Below are 23,861 nucleotides of genomic sequence, written 5' to 3'. Positions count from 1 at the left end.
TATTAAATGATCACCATTCGCCTGAGTAGCCTGTTCTCTAAAATAAAGAATATAATATACACATGCGCAGAATGACAGAAGCTTTGGGATCTTTAGTCCGACAGACTAAAAAAAGTCGGATCCACAGCCAATACCTTCTCTTTATAGTGCACTACTTTTGACCAGGGCCAATAGGGTAGTAAGGTTTTATCAGGAGAGATGAGTTTGTAGCCTGGTTCCAGATCTGTTTGTGTTGTCTTGCCAACTCCAACATATCTGGGACCAGGCTAGGTTTTTCACCTTTCGTTTTAGTGGGAAAGGTGGTTGTTTTTCAGGCTTGGCTGCAGACAGGGTGGCTGAAACAGCCTCTGGAAAACTCTGTGGTGACCACAACAGCCAGAGCTGAGCAGGCCTGCTAGACAGATCGATATTGTCCAGGATCCAACTCACTGACTGTGGTTCTGTGGTTACAACACAACTGTTCTGTGTGTGTGTATGTCTGTGTGTGTGCGCAAGTGTGTGTATTACTCTAACCCCAAGGCTGACTGAAGCTCCTGTGTGAATAGGAAGGCCACCCAGCCATTGCTCAGGGTTAAAGATACAACAGAAATGATCAACTGTCCCAGCAGCAAGAATGACAGGAACACATCTGCCTTCTGAATGTTCACTTCGATTAGATCTGAAGGCTGAGTGTGTTGGCCCTGTCTGTGCATCGTCCTGCCTGGGATAGCTCAGACCTGGGTCATGTTCACTAGGCACCAAACAGAAAAAAAACACTGATTCTGGGAGCGAATATCTGGACTTGTCCAATAAAACCACACATTTTTTGTATTTTTTTATTGCAAAAACGTTTTATAACATTATGCCTTAATGAACACAACCCTGGCCCAGTGTTAGCCTAGGGCATAGCTCAGACCTGGAGGCTAGCCTGCTGACGTGGGTCTGGCCTGGCTCGGCTTTGGCCTGGCTTGGAGCTGCTAGGCTGGCTGCCGTTGACACGCTTTTGGAAGGCTAGAGGCCATTTGTATTCATGTTCTGCCAGCTCACATATCTGACACCTGTCGTCTGGCCCAAATCAAACAAGCTCCGACTACATCAGAGTGTGTGTGTGTGTGTTAGTTTTATACAGTGTCAGTCTGTGCAAATTTACACTTCTATTTGTGTTTGGGTATGAGGTTGAATTCACACTGTGTGCTTTGGAATGGATTGTCTGTCCATTCAAGGAAATGCCCCTAAAACCCCATTCTCACGGTTCCTTGCAGGCTGGTCTGTAACATTATTTTCTCATGTAGCACATGGGGATGTGTGAAACTTACTCCTTATCCTTAAGTGTCCCGCTTGCGTCGCATCATTAGCTAACTTTTGAGGTGGTGCGATCGGCTAAGATGCTTGAGGAGGACGGCCACGTGTGTTTGTGTGGCAGAGGTCCCAAGTTCGCAGCACATATGAGCCAAATCGGGAGGAAGTGGTACTTGCTAAGCAAGCAGTGTGACATCCTTTACACTTAGAGAGACAAACTTAAATAAGAAATTCAATACTTCATCACTTTATTTCTTTTAAACAAAATAACAGTATCAATAATAAAAGTGCAAATAAAGCAATACAAATCAGTGACAGAAAAAACAAGCATAGAAATGAAGCACACAGAAATGTTTGCTTCACAGGATACAACCAGACCATGTTCATTTCAGTGTGGTTTGTGAACAATCCACATAGGAGTGAAGCAGCAGCTTTCAGATTCACCTTAACTTCACTGATTCTAGATCAGTACATATCCTCCCTATCTTATCCAAAATCAGTACTGAGGACAACCATGTCGTGTTGGGTTGGGAAGCCCTGCTGTAACATAAGGTGATGGCTACTGCTGCTTTCAGTGTGAAAAGAGTGAAAGTCAAACATCATGAAATCAAAATTACACTGAAATTAATCTTCCCTGTAATCAAGACTTCCGAGTCTTAATCAATGGTATTGATACTTCACAATTAAATAAAGAACAAATGTTGTTAAACTGAAACCTTTCGTATTATGGCTAAAACTGACATTATCAAACATGATTCAGATATAATAGCATCGACCAGGCCAGCAGGTGAGTGCAATATACTTGAGTGCGCTGGTTCGGCCTATGTGTTGTAGAGCTAAGCTTTGTGAGGCTATTGTAGAGTGAAGCAACGGAAAATACTTACAAAGACAGCGGGACAGACAGAGACACATGAGTCGTATTCATAAGGGCAGTCCATCGCCAAAACCTTTTGCAATGGAAAATGAAAACGAGCGCTTCCTATTTGACAAGTCCCTTTCTGTTTCACTCCATTTTCTTCCGTTTGGTGCCTAATGAATATGACCCTAGACAGACACATTGCTGGTAGGTGTATTTTGGTGCAGAGTGGATCACGGTGCAGGGTGGCGGTGGCGCCCCCGGTGGGTTACGCCCGGTATAGCAGGATCCTCGCAGCGCATACCTGGCCCATCAGGCCGGCGTACTGCTCTACCTCTCGTCATTGGAGCCCTTCTGTTTTTGGGCATAGGGCAAGACTGTCCGTACAGCACCAGAGAACGACCCAGGTCCTTCAGTACTTGTGTATCACCTGGACAGACAGACAGACAGACAGACAGACAGACAGACAGACAGACAGACAGACAGACAGACAGACAGACAGACAGACAGACAGACAGACAGACAGACCAGAGGTGAATTCAGTGATGCGAAGCGTTCTGAAGATTGATGATAGAAATAGACTGATAGAACATGATTCCCTATTCTACATGACAGACACTACTATATGTTCTTCACTAAACATTTCTGTTGGAACGTTGGTCCCACTTTAAATGAAGTTTTATATAACATACTTAAAGACTTCGTAAGAACTATATAAATGCTTCACAAGACATATATAAGCATATGTAATACTCTATAAATGGTGTGTAAACATAGTTATGTCACATTTGGCAAATCACCCTGCATTGGTAATTGTTAAGTCACCCTTTATACACTATTTATAAAGTATGACATACTCTTATAGATTTGTGAAGCATTTATGTCGTGCTTATGAAGATTTTATGCTATAAAAATTATTTATAAGTTTAACTTCTTTAAAGTGGGACTGGAACACTCTGTAATGTTACATCCTTATGAACAGGCTCAAACCAATCACAAGACATAGCCAAACGCAGACACACAACACACTCGTTTCAGAGAACTGGGCCTTCTACTTCGCTGCCTTCTCTCATACACCTCTGTTGGCATGGACAGGTTGTTAGACCATGGGCAACTGTTCCAGGAATCCAGGAACCATCACACCAAGAGCATACATAACCTCCATCTCCTCAGCCCCAGTTCCCCATACTCCTAAACCTGGAGACACAGAGGCACGTTGGTCTGAGTTTGGGTTGTTTACAATGCCTCGCTCCTGGCAGGAGTCTCATTAGGTGCTCAGTCATAAAGGCTGCTAGTGAGTTCCCTGAAGACCAGTGAGGAAAGTACTATTTTGAAAAGTAATAAAGTTCGAAGGGCTAAAAATGGTCCTCGGAGAGTTGAGTGGAAAAAAGGGTGAAGAGGTTGGTAATTCCTGCCAGTTAACGCACAGCAGTGCCAACAGTCAGAAAGGAGGCACAGGGCATTGGGGAATATCATGTCTCCTGGGTTTACCTTTCTACACACGCATAAAAGGCCATATTCTGACTTCAGATCCATGAAATACAACTGGAACCAGAATTTCAAGAGGTCCAAGAACAGTGCCTTAAGGAACCCCTTAACTATTTTTTCCCCTTTTGCAAGTATCCCATTGACATCAATGAATGATATACGCCAAAGTTCTAATTGTGCACGCTTACTGTATCTATAGGAATCAGGCCGATACTGTACAACCCGCACACTTTGAGGGCCTAAATCAGTCTATCAATCAGTAGACCACCAATGGCCATTTCACTATCAAGTTGTGGTGTAGAATGACCATTCAGCCACATGTACTGTAGCACCAGCCAGGAGGGAGACAAACATGGATTCCACACAGGTGGTACAGCCCCGTAGCAACACATGAGCGAAGCAGAAGGAGAGTTATGATTGAGATTAACAGATGAAAAAAACTACCCGCCACCCTCTTCATTACTTTACTCTCCCAGCTAGAGATAGGCCAAGTTGAGGGTGTTGTATGGTGTGCGTTCTCTTATAGCGCCCAATTTCACTGAATTTCTCAAACTATCCACCCAACTACGCGCCACTAAAGCCCATCTCTGCTGTCCAGCTGAAGAGCTATGAGACAGAGGGAGATGGACTAACAGAGAGACGGAAAATACTACTATCATACAGTCGTGGGTTAAAATATTGGCACCCTTGCACTTTTTTCAAGTAACTCACAATATTTCCTAAAAATAATTTGAAATTGCCAAAGTATTTGGTCTCCACAGTACTTTATTTCACTGTTAATATTACATAACCTTTGCTTTTTTTAAATATCCATTAAAAATCAGAAAAAAAACCAGAAATGGCAATGACAAATTTACCGACACCCTAGACTTGATATTTGGTAGCACAACCTTTGGTCAAAATAACTGTACTGGCAGTTTGGCCCACTCCCCTTGTGCAAATTGCTCCAGTTCTCCCATATTTGAAGGGTACCTTCTCCTAACTGCTGTTTTCAGATCTCTCCAGAAGTTTTCAATGGGATTTAGATCTGGACTCATTGCTGGCCACTTCAGAACAGTCCAGCGTTTTGCCTTGAACCTTTCCTGAGCACTTTTTGAAGTGTGTTTGGGGTCATTGTCCTGCTGGAAGACCCATGACCTTCGACGGAGACCCAGCTTTCTAACACTGGGTCCGACATTGCGCTCCAAAATGCCTTGATATTCTCCTGATTTCATGATGCCATGCACACTTTCAAGGCACCCAGTGCCAGAGGCAGCAAAGAAACCCCAAAACATCACTGAACCTCCTCCATGTTTGACTGTACTGAAGGTGTTCTTTTTTTTTGAAGGCTTCATTTTGTTTTCTGTAAACGTAGAGATGGTGTGCTATACCAAAAAGCTATAATTTGGTCTCATCTGTCCACAGGACATTCTCCCAGAAGGATTTTGGCATGTTCGGGTGTGTTTTGGCAGTCGGGCTTCTTATGTCTAAGCATCAGCTGTCAGAGCAGCTTACCGATCGATCACTGTACCTGTACGCAGCCAATCTGTAAATAGCACACCCAACTACCTCATCCCCATATTGTTACTTATTCTCTTGCTCTTTTGCACCCCAGTATCTATACTTTCACATCATCATCTGCACATCTATCACTCCAGTGTTAATGATAAATTGTAATTATTTTGCCTCCATGGACTATTTATTGCCTTACCTCCCTACTCTTCTACATTTGCACACACTGTGTGTTTTCTATTGTGTTATTAACTGTATGTTTGTTTATGTGTAACTCTATGTTGTTGGTTTGTCTCACTGCTTTGCTTTATCTTGGCCAGGTTGCTGTTGTAAATGAGAGCTTGTTCTCAACTGGCCTATCTGGTTAAATAAAGGTGAAATAAAAAAAATGTCTCTTTCTCAGCAGTGGGGTCCTCCTGGGTCTCCTACCATATAACCCCTTTCATTGAGTTCGCGACAGATGGTGTGAGCTGAAACTGTCGTACCTTGTGTCTGAAGATCAGCTTGAATCTGTGTGGCAGTTGATCAAGGTGCTTTCTCCACCATTCAAACAATCCTTCACTGTAATCTTCCATAAGTTCTCTCTTGTGGCCACGTCCAGGGAGGTTGGCTACAGTGGCATGGGCCTTAAACTTCTTGATAACATTACATACGGTGGAAACAGGAACATCAAGGTCTCTGGAGATGGACTTGTAGCCTTGAGATTGTCCATGCTTGGCTAAAATGGTGTCTGACCTCAGAAAATTCTCAGATTTTCTTTACTTTCTCCATGCTAATTGGGGTAAACACAGTGACACAAAACAGGAGAATGAGTCCATTTCTCTATTCAAACTAGTTGAATGAGTAATTTTTATATTGCGGGCACTGGCAACTCACCACAGGTGAGTTCAATTCCAAAGTAAAGGAGAATCACCTGCTTGAAATCATATTATTTCAAACTATTTCTAGAAGGTGCCAATAATATTGTCCGGTCCATTTTAGGATTTCCTTATAGAAAAAGCTAACATTTAGTCAATTATTCAGATGTTTTTGTTTTGTTCATCTGCAAACCAAAGACATACATACAGTTGAAGTCGGAAGTTTACATACACCTTAGCCAAATACATTTAAACTCAGTTTTTCACTAGTCCTGACATTTAATCCTAATAAAAATTCCCTGTCTTAGGTCAGTTAGGATCACCACTTTATTTTAAGAATGTGAAATGTCAGAATAATAGTAGAGAGAATGATTTATTTGAGCTTTTATTTCTTTCATCACATTCCCAGTGGGTCAGAAGTTTACATACACTCAATTAGTATGTGGTAGCATTGCCTTTAAATTGTTTAACTTCTGTCCAAAATTTCTGGTAGCCTTCCACAAGCTTCCCATAATAAGCTGGCTGAATTTTGGCCCATTCCTCCTGACAGAGCTGGTGTAACTGAGTCAGGTTTGTAGGCCTCCTTGCTCGCCCACACTTTTTCAGTTCTGCCCACAAATTGTCTATAGGATTGAGGTCAGGGCTTTGTGATGGCCACTCCAATACCTTGACTCTGTTGTCCTTAAGCCATTTTGCCACAACTTTGGAAGTATGCTTGGGGTCATTGTCCATTTGGAAGACCCATTTGCGACCAAGCTTTAACTTCCTGGCTGATGTCTTGAGATGTTGCTTCAATTTATCCATATAATTTTTCACCCTCATGATGCCATCTATTTTGTGAAGTGCACCAGTCCCTCCTTGCAGCCATCTGGTGTTTGTTCCTGCCTAAATAAAGTGTGCGCCTGTTCACAACTCTTTGCTCTCCTGCACCTGACTTCGCTACTAGTACGCACACCCGTGACACTAATGGTGTTGCGTACTATTGCTTCTACAAATGAACGTGGTATCTTCTGGTGTTTGGAAATTGCTCCCAAGGATGAACCAGACTTGAAAGGGGGGTCTACAATTTTTTTTCTGAGGTCTTGGCTGATTTTATTTTATTTTGCCATGATGTCAAGCAAAGATGCACTGAGTTTGAAGGTAGGCCTTGAAATACATCCACAGGTACACCTTCAATTGACTCAAATGATGTCAATTAGCCTATAAGATGCTTCTAAAGCCATGACATAATTTTCTGGAATTTTCCAAGCTGTTTAAAGGCACAGTCAACTTAGTGTATGTAAACTTCTGACCCACTGTAATTGTGATACAGTGAATTATGATACAGTGAATTATAAGTGAAACAATCTGTCTGTAAATAATTGTTGGAAAATTACTTGTGTCATGCACAAAGTAGATGTCCTAACCAACTTGCCAAAACTATAGTTTGTTAACAAGAAATGTTTGGAGTGGTTGAAAAACAAGTTTTAATGACTCCAATCTAAGTGTATGTAAACTTCCAACTTCAACTGTATGTGGATACCAAAATAATTTCTAATTTCAACAGTTTTTTGGAAGAAAAAAGTGAGAGGGTGCTAATATTTTTGGCCATGGCTGTATATAGTCTTGGCATGTCATGACTTTTGATAACCTGCCCACTTACTTTTCCACTTGTAGGGCATTAGTGTGATCTAGATACAGAGCCCTAACAATCCTTTAAATCCATTCACAGTCCATGATGAATATTATGAAAGGAGTGGAGAAGAGGAAGAGGAGAAGAGAGGGTGCCAAATGGCCACTCTGGATGCTTTCTGACTTCAGTGAACATTTGTTTCTTCCACAGCTCAGCACATGTTATTCAATAATACAGTATTTCCACTGGGTCATTAGGGAGGCACTGGAATTAGCTCTTGGGCTCCCAATTTCTATTTCTTTTGCTCTCCTCTTATATTTAGAGTGAGACATTGAATTCACAGTTTTGCTTCACATTTTATTTAAACACTTGGTTTTCCTCTGTTTTTTTATCTGCTCTAAAATGCTGTTTTGTTGAAATCTATTACGTTAAATTCAACTTTTTAAATAAATAAATCTGCAATGTCTCACAACTTTAATATGTGCACCTGTGGCTTCACAAGAGTAAATAAGTTATGTAACATTTTCATATTCACATTAACACCCAAAATGAGACAAAGGGGCTCATGTTTGGGATGACTGACAGGACACAATGCAATCAATCTATCTATTGGTTCTACATTGATATTGATTACTGTATTATTTGGTTTAGAGCTTGCAAGAAAGGCATTTCACTGTACTTGTGCACATGACATTAAAACTTGAAACATATCTGAGCCCGTATTTAAAAAGGGCCTCAGAGTAGGAGTGCTGATGTAGGATCAGTTTAGTCTTTTTAGATCATATTGAATCAAATTACAGTGGGGTTGGAAAATTATTGACAGCTTTGATAAAGAAGAGCAAAAATTACTGTATAAAATAAATTATTTCCCAATTTTTTGAACATACAATATAGCTCAGTATTTTAATTCTATATTTTGTACAGTCATTTTTGCGCATCTTTATTAAGGGTGTCAATCATTTCAGACCCCACTGTAGGGACATGGGGGGGACTTGATCCTAGATGAGCACTTTTTTTTTTTTTTTTAAACGGGCCCTGGCGTTGAGGACAGGATGGAGCTCTATGGCGCTGTTAGCAATATGCTATCTGGCATTGAAAAGCGGATGGAGCTCTGTTAGTGATTTTAGCGGGGACACTGTGTGACATTCCTGTGCCTGTCTATCACAGTGTTGACAGCAGAATGGAGTTATTTTGCCAGAGGAAAGCAGAGACCAGAGAGAATACTAAACAGTGGTTTTGCCCCAAATGACATCCTATTCCCTATATAGTGCCCTACTTTTGACCAGAGCCCTAACAAAAATAGGGCACCATGTAGGGAATAGGATACCATTTTGGACTCAGACAGCCAGTCATAAACAGAGCTGGAGGATAGATGCAGAGGCTTTTAGCTGCCGAATTAACCTTGCCAATAACACTGAGCAGAGCTGTCACAAGAGAGAGGAGACCAGGTCTCGCTTTCTCTTTCGCTCTTCCCATCTGTCAGACAATCCAAACATCCGCTCCTCTTATAAACACGTCTCTTTCCCTTTTCCCTCATTCGCTCATTTATTCCCCCCATCCATCTATCCATCCATCCATCCATCCATCCCTCCTCTCTCTCTCTCTCCTCCAGGGCTCCTGCCTGCTGAGCTGCTCCAAACCCCCTCGGTTCGTCTGGGCCACCGGACGTCCACTGACAGGGCCGCAGAGAGGGAAAACTGCTTCCAGGTCAGATGTCACGGGTAAAGAGGGGAGAGTAGTGTCTCTGGAGTGAGAGGGTCAGGACGAGATGAGGGGTTCTGGGACTCCTCCATGGTGCAGAGAGGATGCTTGGTAATTTGCAGGCAGCAGAGTTTTTATTCATGTATCCTTTATTTAAGTGACATTGAGATTAATATCTCTTTCAAGTGAGCCCTGGCCAAGAAAGCAACATACAAGATTGATTTGTGGACCCAGGGTGGGTCCATTTCATGTGGTTTCATCAACGTTGATCAGTACAATATCTATCTAAAGGGACGTTAATAAGGCAGAGAGGTGCCACAGATCCAGACTAAAACCAAGCGTCTCACTGAATTAAAACAGCTCTAAGCTTAGACTCTCCCACTACTTCCATCCATCCTCTCCATTCCTCCCATCTCGGCTCCGACATGAGGATTTGGAGAGAAGAGGAAAGAAGAGGTGAGGAGGAGTGATCTCTCTCAGGATGAAGGGATAGAATGATCCACTCAGGATGAGCGCATTAGTGTTTTAGCCAGACCTAGGAGTTAGTGGCATTTTTGATGAGCATACGTAAATTGCCTCTGACAACCAGTCAAAGAGAGACAGAGAGACGAATAAGAGGGCGTGCGCCGGACACAGGAAGGTAGACACATGGAGAGAGAGGAGTGTCTGTGTGTGCGTGCATATGTGTGTGTTATTCCAGAGGGAATCTGTTATTCTGGTTGCTGTCAAACTGGGACTTGTAACAATAGAGGAGGAGAAGGCCTCAGTCTCTCCTTCTCTGAAAGCGGGTTGGCAATATGTCGCCAAGCCCAAACACACTCTTTCAATAAACAGCACAAATTAAAGCCCAGCAAGACCACAGACACTGCTGAGAGGAGAGAGAGAGAAGTGTGTTGGGAGATAGGAGTGTTTGTGTGTTTGCGCTGGTCTGCGGCACTTAAAGGAATACTTTGGGATTGTGTCAGTGAAGCCCTTTATCTGCTTCCCCAGAGTCAGATGAACTCGTGGATACCATTTTTATGCCTCTGCGTCCAGTATGAAGGAAATTTGAGGTAATTTCGGGAGCCAATGCTAACTAGCATTTGCACAATACTATGGTAACAGCGAGAATTCTAGCTGTTATCATAGACTTACAGTCATTGCGCTAATGCTACTTAGCAATTGCGCTAGGGCTAGTTAGCAACTTCCTTCCAACAGCACGTAGAGACCAACATTTTTTCCCACAAGTTCATTTGACTCTGGAGAAGTAGATACAGGGCTTCATTGTCAAAATCTCAAAGTATCCATTTAAGGGTCCCACACTCTAACAAGTGTTTACCCTGTGGAGAGGGACATTTTCCTATGTCCCTGTCAAGCAAACAGAGATTATGACAGTGTATGCATGCGAGTGAATAAGCTCATGTCTGTGTGTGTGTGTGTGTGTGTCTGTCACATGCAAGTGAATATGCTAATGTATGTGAACGCTCATGAGTGAGTGTGTGTGTGTGTGTGTGTGTGTGTGTGTGTGTGTGAACCCAGTGTTTAAAACATGCCTGAGGTCAGGGAGAGAAAAACCCAGGTTCTCTGTGCGGTCGGTTTCAACACATCGGCATAAACTTTTACATTTTAGTCATTTAGCAGACGCTCTCTGATCCAGAGCGACTTACAGTAGTGAATGCATCCATTTCATGCATTTTTTTTTGTACTGGCCCCCCGTGGGAATCGAACCCACAACCCTGGCTTTGCACACACCATGCTGGCGTTGCAAACACCATGCTCTACCAACTGAGCCACAGTTGGTAGAGCATGGTGTGATTAGTACTTCACACACACTTCATTAAGACAGGGCCTACAGCCTGCACATCCTGACAACCAGAGGGCACCCAGCAGCTCTCCTTTACCCCACCCAGAGCAAGGCTTTAATCTCAGAGGAACATCAGGGAATGCTGTGTTTTTGTTTTTACAGAGAATTGCCTTACAGACGATACACCAGACTCTGCAATTCAACCAGACGTCTTTACCGTTTTCCATATGGATTGAACAGTGGCTTCTGGTAGGAGTATGGGGTAAGGGTGTAATGGCACACGTATTCTTATCGAACTGTTTGGTACGGGGACTTCAGTTTGGTCCGCACTGTGAACCTGAATGAATACATACAAAAAAATAAGTCCTATAGACTACGCCTCGAGTACATCAGAGCTGAAAAAACATTTCAGGCTATTCCATTAAAAGTCGGGCTGTGACGGTAATTTAATAACTGTGTAACTAACGGTTATAGATGAAGACCATCATGAAAGAAAATAATTCTCAAAACTGTTTCAATAGGCCTAGGTTCATTTTAGGATAAAACATTTATTTATTTATTAACTTTTCATGTAGATCAACTTTACCTAATAGTGGGAGTGTTTACCAATGATTATAAGCAATTGTTTTGCTAACTTAGTCTGTGTATTAAACTTTCTACATCTCCTCTTTCTAACTGTGCTTGGATGCTCAAGCAGCTAATGTGCTAGATGCACAGGGGTGGGGAGCGATAGGCTATGGCATTTTCAGAAAAGCAATTATTTGAGGTAGCCCAAAAAATGTTTTGTGTTCTTACTTACAGCCGGAAATAGCTTTTGGATATCAGGGCGGCGCTAACTCAACTGCATTACGACCAGGAATATGACTTTCCTGAATTGGATGCTTTGTTCATACCGCCCAGGGCAATCGAACTTATTCCAGAGGCTGCTCCAAAACACCGCCGGCGGAGAAGAGGTAGTCGGACTGGACGTCTAGTCCGACTCAGAAGGCGTGCACACCATCCACCGCAACCGAGTATATTACTCACTATTCAGTCTCTGGATAATAAAGTAGACGAGCATCTCCTTCCACAGAGAAATCAGGGATTGGAACGTACTCTGTAACATAAAAATGTCTCTCTCTTCCATACAGCCATCTTGGTTCTCAGTACATCACGCAGACATGAATAAAGAACTCTACGGAAAGAAAGGCGGGGGTGTATCCTTCATGATTAACTTCTCATGGTGTGATTGAGGTATTCGAGGTCGGGTGAACAAAAGGACTTGCGTTTCTGTATGTTATCACAATCAAATGCCGACCATATTACCTCCCAAGAAAATTCCCTTTGGTTATAGTCACAGCCATGTATATTCCCCCTCAAGCCGCTACCACGATGACCCTCCAAGAACTACACTGGACTTTATGCAAACTAAAAACCACATATCCTGAGGCCGCATTTATTGTAGCTGGTGATTTTAACAAAGCAAATTTGAGGAAAACGCTACCAAAGTTCCACCAACACATTGACTGTAGTACTCGCGCTGGTAAAACATTGGACCACTGCTACTCAACTTTTCTAAATGCCTACAAGGTCCTCCCCCGCCCTCCCTTCGGCAAATCTATCACGACTCCATTTTTCTCCTCCCTTCCTATAGGCAGAAACTCAAACAGGAAGTACCCGTGCTAAGGTCTATTCAATGCCTGTCTGACCAACCGGAATCCATGCTTCAAGAATGTTTTGAACAAGTGGACTGGGATATCTTCTAATGTACTTGTCCTCTTGTCAGTTGTGCACCGGGGCCTCCCACTCCTCATTCTATTCTGGTTAGGGCCAGTTTGCACTGTTCTGTGAAGGGAGTAGTACACAGCGTTGTACCAGATATTAAGTTTCTTGGCAATTTCTTGCATGGAATAGCCTTCCTTTCTCAGAACAAGAATAGACTGACGAGTTTCAGAAAAAACGTCTTTGTTTCTTTGTATTTTCAGCCTGTAATCGAACCCACAAATGTTGATGCTCCAGATACTCAACTAGTCTAAAGAAGGCCAGTTTTATTGCTTCTTCAGGACAACAGTTTTCTGTGCTAACATAATTGCAGAAGGGTTTTCTAATGATCAATTAGCCTTTTAAAATTATAAACTTGGATTAGCTAACACAACATGCCATTGGAACACAGGAGAGATGGTTGCTGATAATGGGCCTCCATACGCCTATGTAGATATTCCATAAAAGAAATCTGCTGTTCCCAGCTACAATAGTGATTTACAACATATAAATATCTACACCTATGTTATTTAATGGACACATTTTTTTATTTTCTTTCAAAAACAAGGACATTTCTAAGTGACCCCAAACTTTTGAATGGTAATGTATGTGATAGGGTCTATAGACAATCACGGACTACAAAGGGAAAACCAGCCAAGTCACGGACACCGACGTCTTGCTTCCGGACAAGCTAAACACCTTCTTCGACTGCTTTGAGGATAAAATCGTGCCACCAACAAGGCCCACTACCAAGGACTGAGGGTTCTCTTTCTCCGTGGCCAACGTGAGTAAGACATTTAAGAGTGTTAATCCTCTCAAGGCTGCCGGCCCAGATGACATCCCTAGCTGCGTCCTCAGAGCATGTGCAGACCAGCTTGCTGGTGTTTACAGACATATTCAGTCTCTTCCTATCCCATTCCGCTGTCCCCACTTGCTTCAAGATGTCCACCATTTTTCCTGTACCTACAGTGAGGGAAAAAAGTATTTGATCCCTGCTGATTTTGTACGTTTGCCCACTGACAAAGAAATGATCAGTCTATAATTTTAGTGGTAGGTTTATTTGAACAGTGAGAGACAGAATAACAACAAAAAAATAAAGAAAACGCATGTCAAAAATGTTATAAATTGATTTGCATTTTAATGAGGGAAATAAGTATTTGACCCCCTCTCAATTAGAAAGGTTTCTGGCTCCCAGGTGTCTTTTATACAGGTAATGAGCTGAGATTAGGAGTACTCTCTTAAAGGGAGTGCTCCTAATCTTAGCTTGTTTCCTGTATAAAAGACACCTGTCCACAGAAGCAATTAATCAATCAGATTCCAAACTCTCCACCATGGCCAAGACCAAAGACCTCTCCAAGGATGTCAGGGACAAGATTGTAGACCTACACAAGGCTGGAATGGGCTACAAGACCATCGCCAAGCAGCTTGGTGAGGTGGTGACAACAGTTGGTGCGATTATTCGCAAATGGAAGAAACACAAAAGAACTGTCAATCTCCCTCGGCCTGGGGCTCCATGCAAGATCTCACCTTGTGGAGTTGCAATGATCATTAGAACGGTGAGGAATCAGCCCAGAACTACACGGGAGGATCTTGTCAATGATCTCAAGGCAGCTGGGACCATAGTCACCAAGAAAACAATTGGTAACACACTACGCCGTGAAGGACTGAAATCCTGCAGCGCCCGCAAGGCCCCTCCTGCTCAAGAAAGCACATATACATGCCTGTCTGAAGTTTGCCAATGAACATCTGAATGACTCAGAGGACAACTGGGTGAAAGTGTTGTGGTCAGATGAGGCCAAAATGGCATCAACTCAACTCGCCGTGTTTGGAGGAGGAGGAATGCTGCCTATGACCCCAAGACACCATCCCCACCGTCAAACATGGAGGTGGAAACATTATGCTTTGGGGGTGTTTTTCTGCTAAGGGGACAGGACAACTTCACCGCATCAAAGGGACGATGGACGGGGCCATGTACCGTCAAATCTTGGGCGAGAACCTCCTTCCTTCAGCCAGGGCATTGAAAATGGGTCATGGATGGGTATTCCAGCATGACAATGACCCAAAACACATGGCCAAGGCAACAAAGGAGTGGCTCAAGAAGAAGCACATTAAGGTCCTGGAGTGGCCTAGACAGTCTCCAGATCTTAACCTCTTACATCTAGACGTTCCGCTAGCGGAACACCTGCTCCAATATCCAATGATAGGCGTGGTGCGAATTACAAATTCCTCAAAAATAAAAAAAATTCAATTTCTCAAACATATGACTATTTCACAGCATTTTAAAGACAAGACTCTCGTTAATCTAACCACACTGTCCGATTTCAAAAAGGCTTTACAGCGAAAGCAAAACATTAGATTATGTCAGCAGAGTACCAAGCCAGAAATAATCAGACACCCATTTTTCAAGCTAGCATATAATGTCACAAAAACCCAGAAGACAGCTAAATGCAGCACTAACCTTTGATGATCTTCATCAGATGACACACCTAGGACATTATGTTATACAATACATGCATGTTTTGTTCAATCAAGTTCATATTTATATCAAAAAACAGCTTTTTACATTAGCATGTGACATTCAGAACTAGCATACCCCCCGCAAACTTCCGGGGAATTTGCTAACAATTTACTAAATTACTCACGATAAACATTCACGATAAACGATAATCCATCGTTATATCCGAATAGCGGCGTTTTGTTTGTACGTCCCAGACACTATCCGAAATGGTAAATCAGGGTCGTGCGCATGGCGCAATTCGTGACAAAAAAAATCGAAATATTCCAATACCGTACTTCGAAGCATGTCAACCGCTGTTTAAAATCCATTTTTATGCCATTTTTCTCATAAAAAAACGATAATATTCCGACCGGGAATGTCCATTTAGCTAAACAGAGGAAAGAAAACAAAGCTTTCGGTCGATGCGGGTACGAGCCTGAGTCTCACAGTACTGTAACCAGCCACTACCCAAACGCGCTACTTTGTTTCAGCCAGAGCCTGCAAAGCCACGATTCAGTATTTTACCGCCTTCTGAGAGCCTATGGCAGCCGTAGGAAGTGTCACGGGACAGCTAAGATCCTCACTCTTCAATAAACAGAGACAAGAAGAACGACACCTTGTCAGACAGGCCACTTCCTGCATGAAATCTTCTCAGGTTTTTGCCTGCCATATGAGTTCTGTTATACTCACAGACACCATTCAAACAGTTTTAGAAACTTTAGGGTGTATTCTATCCAAAGCCAATAATTATATGCACATTCTAGTTACTGGGCAGGAGTAGTAACCAGATTAAATCGGGTACGTTTTTTATCCAGCCGTGAAAATACTGCCCCCTAGCCATAACAGGTTAATCCCATAGAAAATCTGTGGAGGGAGCTGAAGGTTCGAGTTGCCAAACGTCAGCCTCGAAACCTTAATGACTTGGAGAAGATCTGCAAAGAGGAGTGGGACAAAGTCCCTCCTGAGATGTGTGCAAACCTGGTGGCCAACTACAAGAAACGTCTGACCCCTGTGAGTGCCACAAGGGTTTTGCCACCAAGTACTAAGTCATGTTTTGCAGAGGGGTCAAATACTTATTTCCCTCATTAAAATGCAAATCATTTTATAACATTTTTGACATGCGTTTTTCTGGATTTTTTTGTGGTTATTCTGTCTCTCACTGTTCAAATAAACCTACCATTAAAATTATAGACTGATCATTTCTTTGTCAGTGGGCAAACGTACAAAATCAGCAGGGGATCAAATACTTTTTTCCCTCGCTGTAAGAAAGCAACGATAACTGAACTAAATGACTATCACCCCGTAGCACTCACATCTGTCATCATGAAGTGCTTTGAGAGGCTAGTTAATGGGGAGTACCGGTTGAAAGTTTCTGTCGGCTGAATAAGCGACACCGGTTGAGCATTCCTACAGCGTTTCCCTCCAGACGCCATGAGAAAGTTGTCCGGCTGCAGGGACCGTGCGAGGGGGTTTATACTAACGTTACTATCTGTACTTACTGGTGGCACAGACACTGTTTCATCCTTTCCTACACTGAAATTGCCCTTGCCTAACGATTGCGTCTGAAGCTGGGCTTGTAGCACAGCTATCCTCACCGTAAGGCGATCGTTCTCCTGTATATTATAAGAACAACGACTGCAATTAGAAGGCATCATGTTAATGTTACTTAGCTTCGGCTGTTTGAAGTCCTGACGAACCATGTCCAGAAAAAACCTCCGGGGTAAAAAAGTTGAATGAAAAAAGTTGAGTGAGGGGAAAAACTAAAAATATACGGTAATGAAAAAGTAAAAACCATGAAGTAGTCAGTTAGCAAAGTAAGATCGGCAACAAAACGCACAACAGCACGTAAACAAGTCACTCGGCTAAGCATGCCTCTCCTTAATGTCAATATGCCTTGTCCATTGCTCTTCTGGTTAGTGTTTATTGGCTTATTTCACTGTAGAGCCTCTAGCCCTGCTCATTATACCTTATCCAACCTTTCAGTTCCACCACCCACACATGCTATGACATCTTCTGGTTTCAATGATGTTTCTAGAGACAATATCTCTCTCATCATCACTCAATGCCTAGGTTTACCTCTACTGTATTCACATCCTACCATACCTTTGTCTGTACATTATACCTTGAAGCTATTTTATCGCCCCCAGAAACCTGCTCCTTTTACTCTCTATTCCGGACGTCATAAACAACCAATTCTCATAGCTTTTAGCCGTCCCCTTACCCTACTCCTCCTCGGTTCCTCTGGTGATGTAGAGGTGAATACAGGCCCTGCATTGCCTAGCTCCACTCCTGTTACGGATACAGGTATCCTGTGTATGTATCCGGTGTGTGTTTTCTTGTCTCTCCTTCTCCCCTCACAGGTGACAATCATCACTCCCCAATCAGTCATCAATCAGTCCCCAATCAGAAGACACCTGTTCCTTTTCCCTCAACCTATCACAGCCCCTTTCCCTTGGTTTAAAAACCCAGTCAGTTGTTTTCTCCCGAGATCAATTTCTCGCTAGCTCATTCTCCCTCTGAGATCAATCTTTGTGTTCATTCTCTCAATCGCTCTTGTGTCCATTCTCTATCTCCCTGTGTCTCTCTCTCTATCTCTGTATTGATCTCTTTTGTTTTTGCAACTACATGTCACATTTGTCCGGTAATCCTGTGAGTATTGTTTTGTTGTTTGGTTGTTTGTTTGTTTGGTGGGAAAAGGGGGTACCAAGACAAGTCGCCCATGGGCATACATTACCCGTAGGAATACTGTGTCTAAGTACCCTAGTTAGAACTGGGCGGACCACCCTCTGTATTTTTGGTTAGTTAGCTAGCTGTTGTGGAAAAAGGCTAGTCTAGCTTAGGGGTGTTTTTGATTATTGTTTCTTTGCTTGGGTCCAGCTCAGCCCCTTTTCTCACACCCCTTTACCGTGTGTTTAAAATAAACCTTTTGAGTTTGACGGTAGATTTCAGTTGTCTGTGGTTTTTGGTTCTCACTGTTACATGTCACGATTATAATTTGCATGATTTATGTTACGGGTCTCGTATCCATCCCCCCTAGACCGCTGGGCCAAAGGGATTTGTAACAACTCCTATTCCCCAGGCGCTCTCTTTTTGATGACTTCTGTAACCGTAATAGCCTTGGTTTCATGCATGTTAACATTAGAAGCCTCCTCCCTAAGTTTGTTTTATTCACTGCTTTAGACCACTCTGCCAACCCGGATGTCCTAGGCGTGTCTGAATCCTGGCTTAGGAAGTCCACCATAAACTCTGAAATCTTCATCTCTAACTACAACATTTTCAGACAAGATTGAATGCCCAAAGGGGGCAGTGTTGCAATCTACTGCAGAGATAGCCTGCAGAGTTCTGTCCTACTACCTAGGTCTGTACCGAAACAATTTGAACTTCTACTTTTAAAAATCCATCTCTCTAAAAACAAGTCTCTCATTGTTGACACCTGCTATAGACCACCCTCTGCCCCAGCAGTGCTCTGGACACCATATGTGAACTGATTGCCCCCCATCTATCTTCAGAGCTCGTGCTGTTAGATGACCTAAACTGGGACATGCTTAACACCCCAGCCATCCTACAATCTAAACTTGATGCCCTCAATCTCACACAAATTATCAATGAACCTATCAGGTACCACCCCAAAGCCGTAAACACAGGCACCCTCATAGATATCATCCTAACCAACCTGCCCTCTAAATACACCTCTGCTGTTTTAAACCAAGATCTCAGCGATCACTGCCTCATTGCCTGCATCCGTAATGGGTCTGCGGTCAAACGACCTCCACTCATCACTGAGAAACGCTCCCTGAAACATTTCAGTGAGCAAGCCTTTCTAATCGAACTGGGATGAGGTCAATATCCTGGAAGGATAATATCCTGGAAGGATATTGACCTCATCCCGTCAGTAGAGGATGCCTGGTTATTTTTTTTAAATGCCTTCCTCACCATCTTAAATAAGCATGGAACAGATATAGCCCTTGGTTCTCTCCAGACCTGACTGCCCTTAACCAACACAAAAACATCCTGTGGCATTCTGCATTAGCATCGAACAGCCCCCGTGATATGCAACTTTTCAGGGAAGTTAGAAACCAATAAACACAGGCAGTTAGAAAAGCCAAGGCTAGCTTTTTCAAGCATAAATTTGCTTCCTGCAACACAAACTCAAAAAAGTTCTGGGACACTGTAAAGTCCATGGAGAATAAGAACACTTCCTCCCAGCTGCCCACTGCACTGAGGATAGGAAACTCTGTCACCTCTGATAAATCCACTATAATTGAGAATTTCAATAAGCATTTTTCTACGGCTGGCCTTGCTTTTCACCTGGCTACCCCTACCGCGGTCAACAGCACTGAACCCCCCACAGCTACTCGCCCAAGCGTTCCACATTTCTCCTTCTCCCAAATCCAGTCAGCTGATGTTCTGAAAGAGCTGCAAAATCTGGACCCCTACAAATCAGCCGGGCTAGACAATCTGGACCCTTTCTTTCTGAAATGTTCTGCCGAAATTGTTGCAACCCCTATTACTAGCCTGTTCAACCTCTCTTTCATGTTGTCTGAGATTCAAAAAGATTGGAAAGCAGCTGCTGTCATCCCCCTCTTCAAAGGAGGGGACACTCTTGACCCAAACTGCTACAGACCTATAGCTATCCTACCCTGCCTTTCTAAGGTCTTCGAAAGCCAAGTCAACAAACAGATTACCGACCATCTCGAATCCCACCGCACCTTCTCCGCTATGCAATCTGGTTTCAGAGCTGGTCATGGGTGCACCTCAGCCACGGTCCTAAACGATATCGTAACCGCCATCGATAAGAAACAATACTGTGCTGCCGTATTCATTGACCTGGCCAAGGCTTTCGACTCTGTCAATCACCACATCCTCATCGGCAGACTCAATAGCCTTGGTTTCTCAAATGATTGCCTCGCCTGGTTCACCAACTACTTCTCTGATAGAGTTCAATGTGTCAAATTGGATGGTCTGTTGTCCGGGCCTCTGATAGTCTCTATGGGGGTGCCACAGGGTTCAATTCTTGGGCCAACTCTTTTCTCTGTATACATCAATGATGTCGCTCTTGCTGCTGGTGAGTCTCTGATCCACCTCTATGCAGACGACACCATTCTGTATACTTCTGGCCCTTCTTTGGACACTGTGTTAACCTCTATGGGCTAGGTGGGACGCAAGCGTCCCACCCGTGGTGCACTCCATCAACAGCAGGTGCATTTCAAGAGCGGCAAATTTGAATCCAAATAAATGTCAAAATTCAAATTTTTCAAACATACAACTATTTTACACCCTTTGAAAGATAAACATCTCCTTAATCTAACCACGTTTTACGATTTCAAAAAGGTTTTACGGCGAAAGCATAAATTTAGAGTATGTTAGGACAGTACATTTACAAGAGTTGTGTGTAATGTTTTGTCAATTCAAAGACAGGGTCACCAAAACCATAAAACCAGCTAAAATGATGCACTAACCTTTTACAATCTCCATCAGATGACACTCCTAGGACATTATGTTAGACAATGCATGCATTTTTAGTTCTATCAAGTTCATATTTATATCCAAAAACAGCGTTTTACTATGGCATTGATGTTGAGGAAATCGTTTCCCTCCAATAACCGGCAGTCAAGTCAGCACCACTAATTAAATAATTAAAAGTAGAAAACATTGGTAAAATATTATATTGTCATTTAAAGAATTATAGATTTACATCTCTTGAATGCAATCAACTTGCCAGATTTAAAAATAACCTTACTGGGAAATCACACTTTGCAATAATCTGAGCACTGCGCCCAGAAAAATACGCGTTGCGATACAGACTAGCCATCATGTTGGGGAGATCTAAAATCGAAAATACTATATAAATAATCCATTACCTTTGATTCTCTTCATCAGATGTCACTTCCAGGTATCACAGGTCCATAACGAATGAAGTTTTGTTCAAAAAGCTCATCATTTATGTCCAAAAATCTCCGTCTTGTTAGCACATGATCTAAGCCCGCCGGACTTCACTTCATGAATGAGGGGAAAAAATATATTTACGTTCGTTCAAACATGACAAACGTTGTATAGCATAAATCATTAGGGCCTTTTTTAACCAGAACATGAATAATATTCAAGGTGGACGAATGCATCCTCTTTTATAACGTATTGGAACGAGGGTACCCAACATGAACTCGCGCGCCAGGTGTCTAATGGGCCATCATCGTTCCATGGCTCTTGTTCGGTCAGATCTCCCTCCAGAAGACTCAAAACACTTTGTAAAGGCTGGTGACATCTAGTGGAAGCAATAGGAAGTGCCAAAATATTCATCAGCCCCTGTGTTTTTCAATGGCATAGGTTTAAAGGTAATACAACACATCAGGTATCCACTTCCTGTCAGAAAATGTCTCAGGGTTTTGCCTGCCAAATGAGTTCTGTTATACTCACAGACACCATTCAAACAGTTTTAGAAAATTTAGGGTGTTTTCTATCCATATATAATAAGTATATGTATATTCTAGTTACTGGGTAGGATTAGTAACCAGATTAAATCGGGTACATTTTTTTATCCAGCCGTGCAAATACTGCCCCCTAGCCCCAACAGGTTAACAACCCTCCAGACAAGCTTCAATGCCATACAACTCTCCTTCCGTGGCCTCCAACTGCTCTTAAATACAAGTAAAAGTAAATGCATGCTCTTTAACCGATTGCTGCCTGCACCTGCCCGCCCGTCCAGCATCACTACTCTGGACGGTTCTGACTTAGAATATGTGGACAACCACAAATACCTAGGTGTCTGGTTAGACTGTAAGCTCTCCTTCCAGACTCACATCAAACATCTCCAATCCAAAGTTAAATCTAGAATTGGCTTCCTATTTTCGCAACAAAGCATCCTTCACTCATGCTGCCAAACATACCCTCATAAAACTGACCATAATATCCTCCAATACCCTACTCAATAAACTGGATGCAGTCTATCACAGTGCCATCCGTTTTGTCACCAAAGCCCCATATACTACACACCACTGCGACCTGTACGCTCTCGTTGGCTGGCCCTCGCTTCATACTCGTCGCCAAACCCACTGGCTCCAGGTCATCTACAAGACCCTGCTAGGTAAAGTCCCCCCTTATCTCCGCTCACTGGTCACCATAGCAGCACCCACCTGTAGCACGCACTCCAGCAGGTATATCTCTCTGGTCACTCCCAAAGCCAATTCCTCCTTTGGCCGTCTCTCCTTCCAGTTCTCTGCTGCCAATGACTGGAACGAACTACAAAAATCTCTGAAACTGGAAACACTTATCTCCCTCACTAGCTTTAAGCACCAGCTGTCAGAGCAGCTCACAGATCACTGCATCTGTACATAACCCATCTATAATTTAGCCCAAACAACTACCTCTTCCCCTACTGTATTTATTTATTTATTTATTTTGTTATTTTGCACCCCATTATTTATATTTGTACTTTGCACTTTCTTCCACTGCAAATCTACCATTCCAGTGTTTTACTTGCTATATTGTATTTACTTTGCCACCATGGCCTTTTTTGCCTTTACCTCCCTTATCTCACCTCATTTGCTCACATTGTATATAGACTTATTTTTTTCCACTGTATTATTGACTATGTTTGTTTTACTCCATATGTAACTCTGTGTTGTTGTATGTGTCGAACTGCTTTGCTTTATCTTGGCCAGGTCGCAATTGTAAATGAGAACTTGTTCTCAACTTGCCAACCTGGTTAAATAAAGGTGAAATAAATAAAAATCAACAAACACAAGCATGGTGGTGGCAGTATCATGCTGTGGGGATGTTTTTTAGAGGCAGGGACTGAGAGACTAGCAACGATCGAGGCAAAGATGAACAGAACAAAGTACAGAGAGATCCTTGATGAAAACTTGCCCCAGAGCGCTCAGGACCTCAGACTGGGGCGAAGGTTAACCTTCCAACATGACAACAACCATAAACACACAGCCAAGACCAGGCAGGAGTGGCTTCGGGACGAATGTGAATGTCCTTGAGTGGCTCAGCTAGAGCAAGGACTTGAACCAAATCAAACATCTCTGGAGAGACCTGAAAATAGCTGTGTAGCAACACTCCCCATCCAACCTGATAGAGCTTGAGAGGATCTGCAGAGAAGAATGGGAGAAACTCCCCAAATACAGGTGTGCCAAACTTGTAGTGTCATACCCAAGAAGAATCAAGGCTGTAATTGCTACTAAAAGGTGATTCAACAAAGTAGAGTAAAGGGTCTGAATGCTTATGTAAAACATTTCTTACAACCTGTTTTTGCTTTGTTATTATAGAGTATTGTGTGTAGAATGATGAGTTAAAAAAAAAAAAGATTTTATCAATTTTAGAATAAGGCTATAACCTAACTTTCTGAAGGCACTGTATCAAGGTGTTTTGGTACTTCCCTTATACACTATGCTTTTCCGTGTGCAAACTTTTACTATACCACAGGTCAGTATAGTCTAACGGTATATATTGCACTCTATTCATAGTGACAATAGTGGTAGGTGGATCGTTCGTCCAGATCTGCAATAGGCTAACTAGCAATCATACCACACAAAAACGTTCAAAGCTGTGTAAATGTT

The 23,861-nt window shown here is 42.7% G+C and overlaps 1 long non-coding RNA gene across 1 annotated transcript in view; it reads right to left on the bottom strand.

Annotated features, from left to right (window-relative positions):
* Positions 1 to 1,502: 1,502 nt before the first annotated feature.
* LOC106579438 (uncharacterized) overlaps positions 1,503 to 23,861 on the bottom strand; it is a 49,935-nt gene continuing 27,576 nt past the window's right edge. The window contains exon 3 of the long non-coding RNA XR_006760779.1: positions 1,503 to 2,564. This is a non-coding gene — a long non-coding RNA (uncharacterized lncRNA). The remainder of the gene's footprint in view (positions 2,565 to 23,861) is intronic.

Source organism: Salmo salar, chromosome ssa19 (assembly GCF_905237065.1).
Source record: "Salmo salar chromosome ssa19, Ssal_v3.1, whole genome shotgun sequence".
Taxonomy (NCBI): domain Eukaryota; kingdom Metazoa; phylum Chordata; class Actinopteri; order Salmoniformes; family Salmonidae; genus Salmo; species Salmo salar.
The sequence above is the reverse complement of the archived record's forward strand: the minus strand, read 5'-3'. Positions and strand labels throughout refer to the sequence as shown.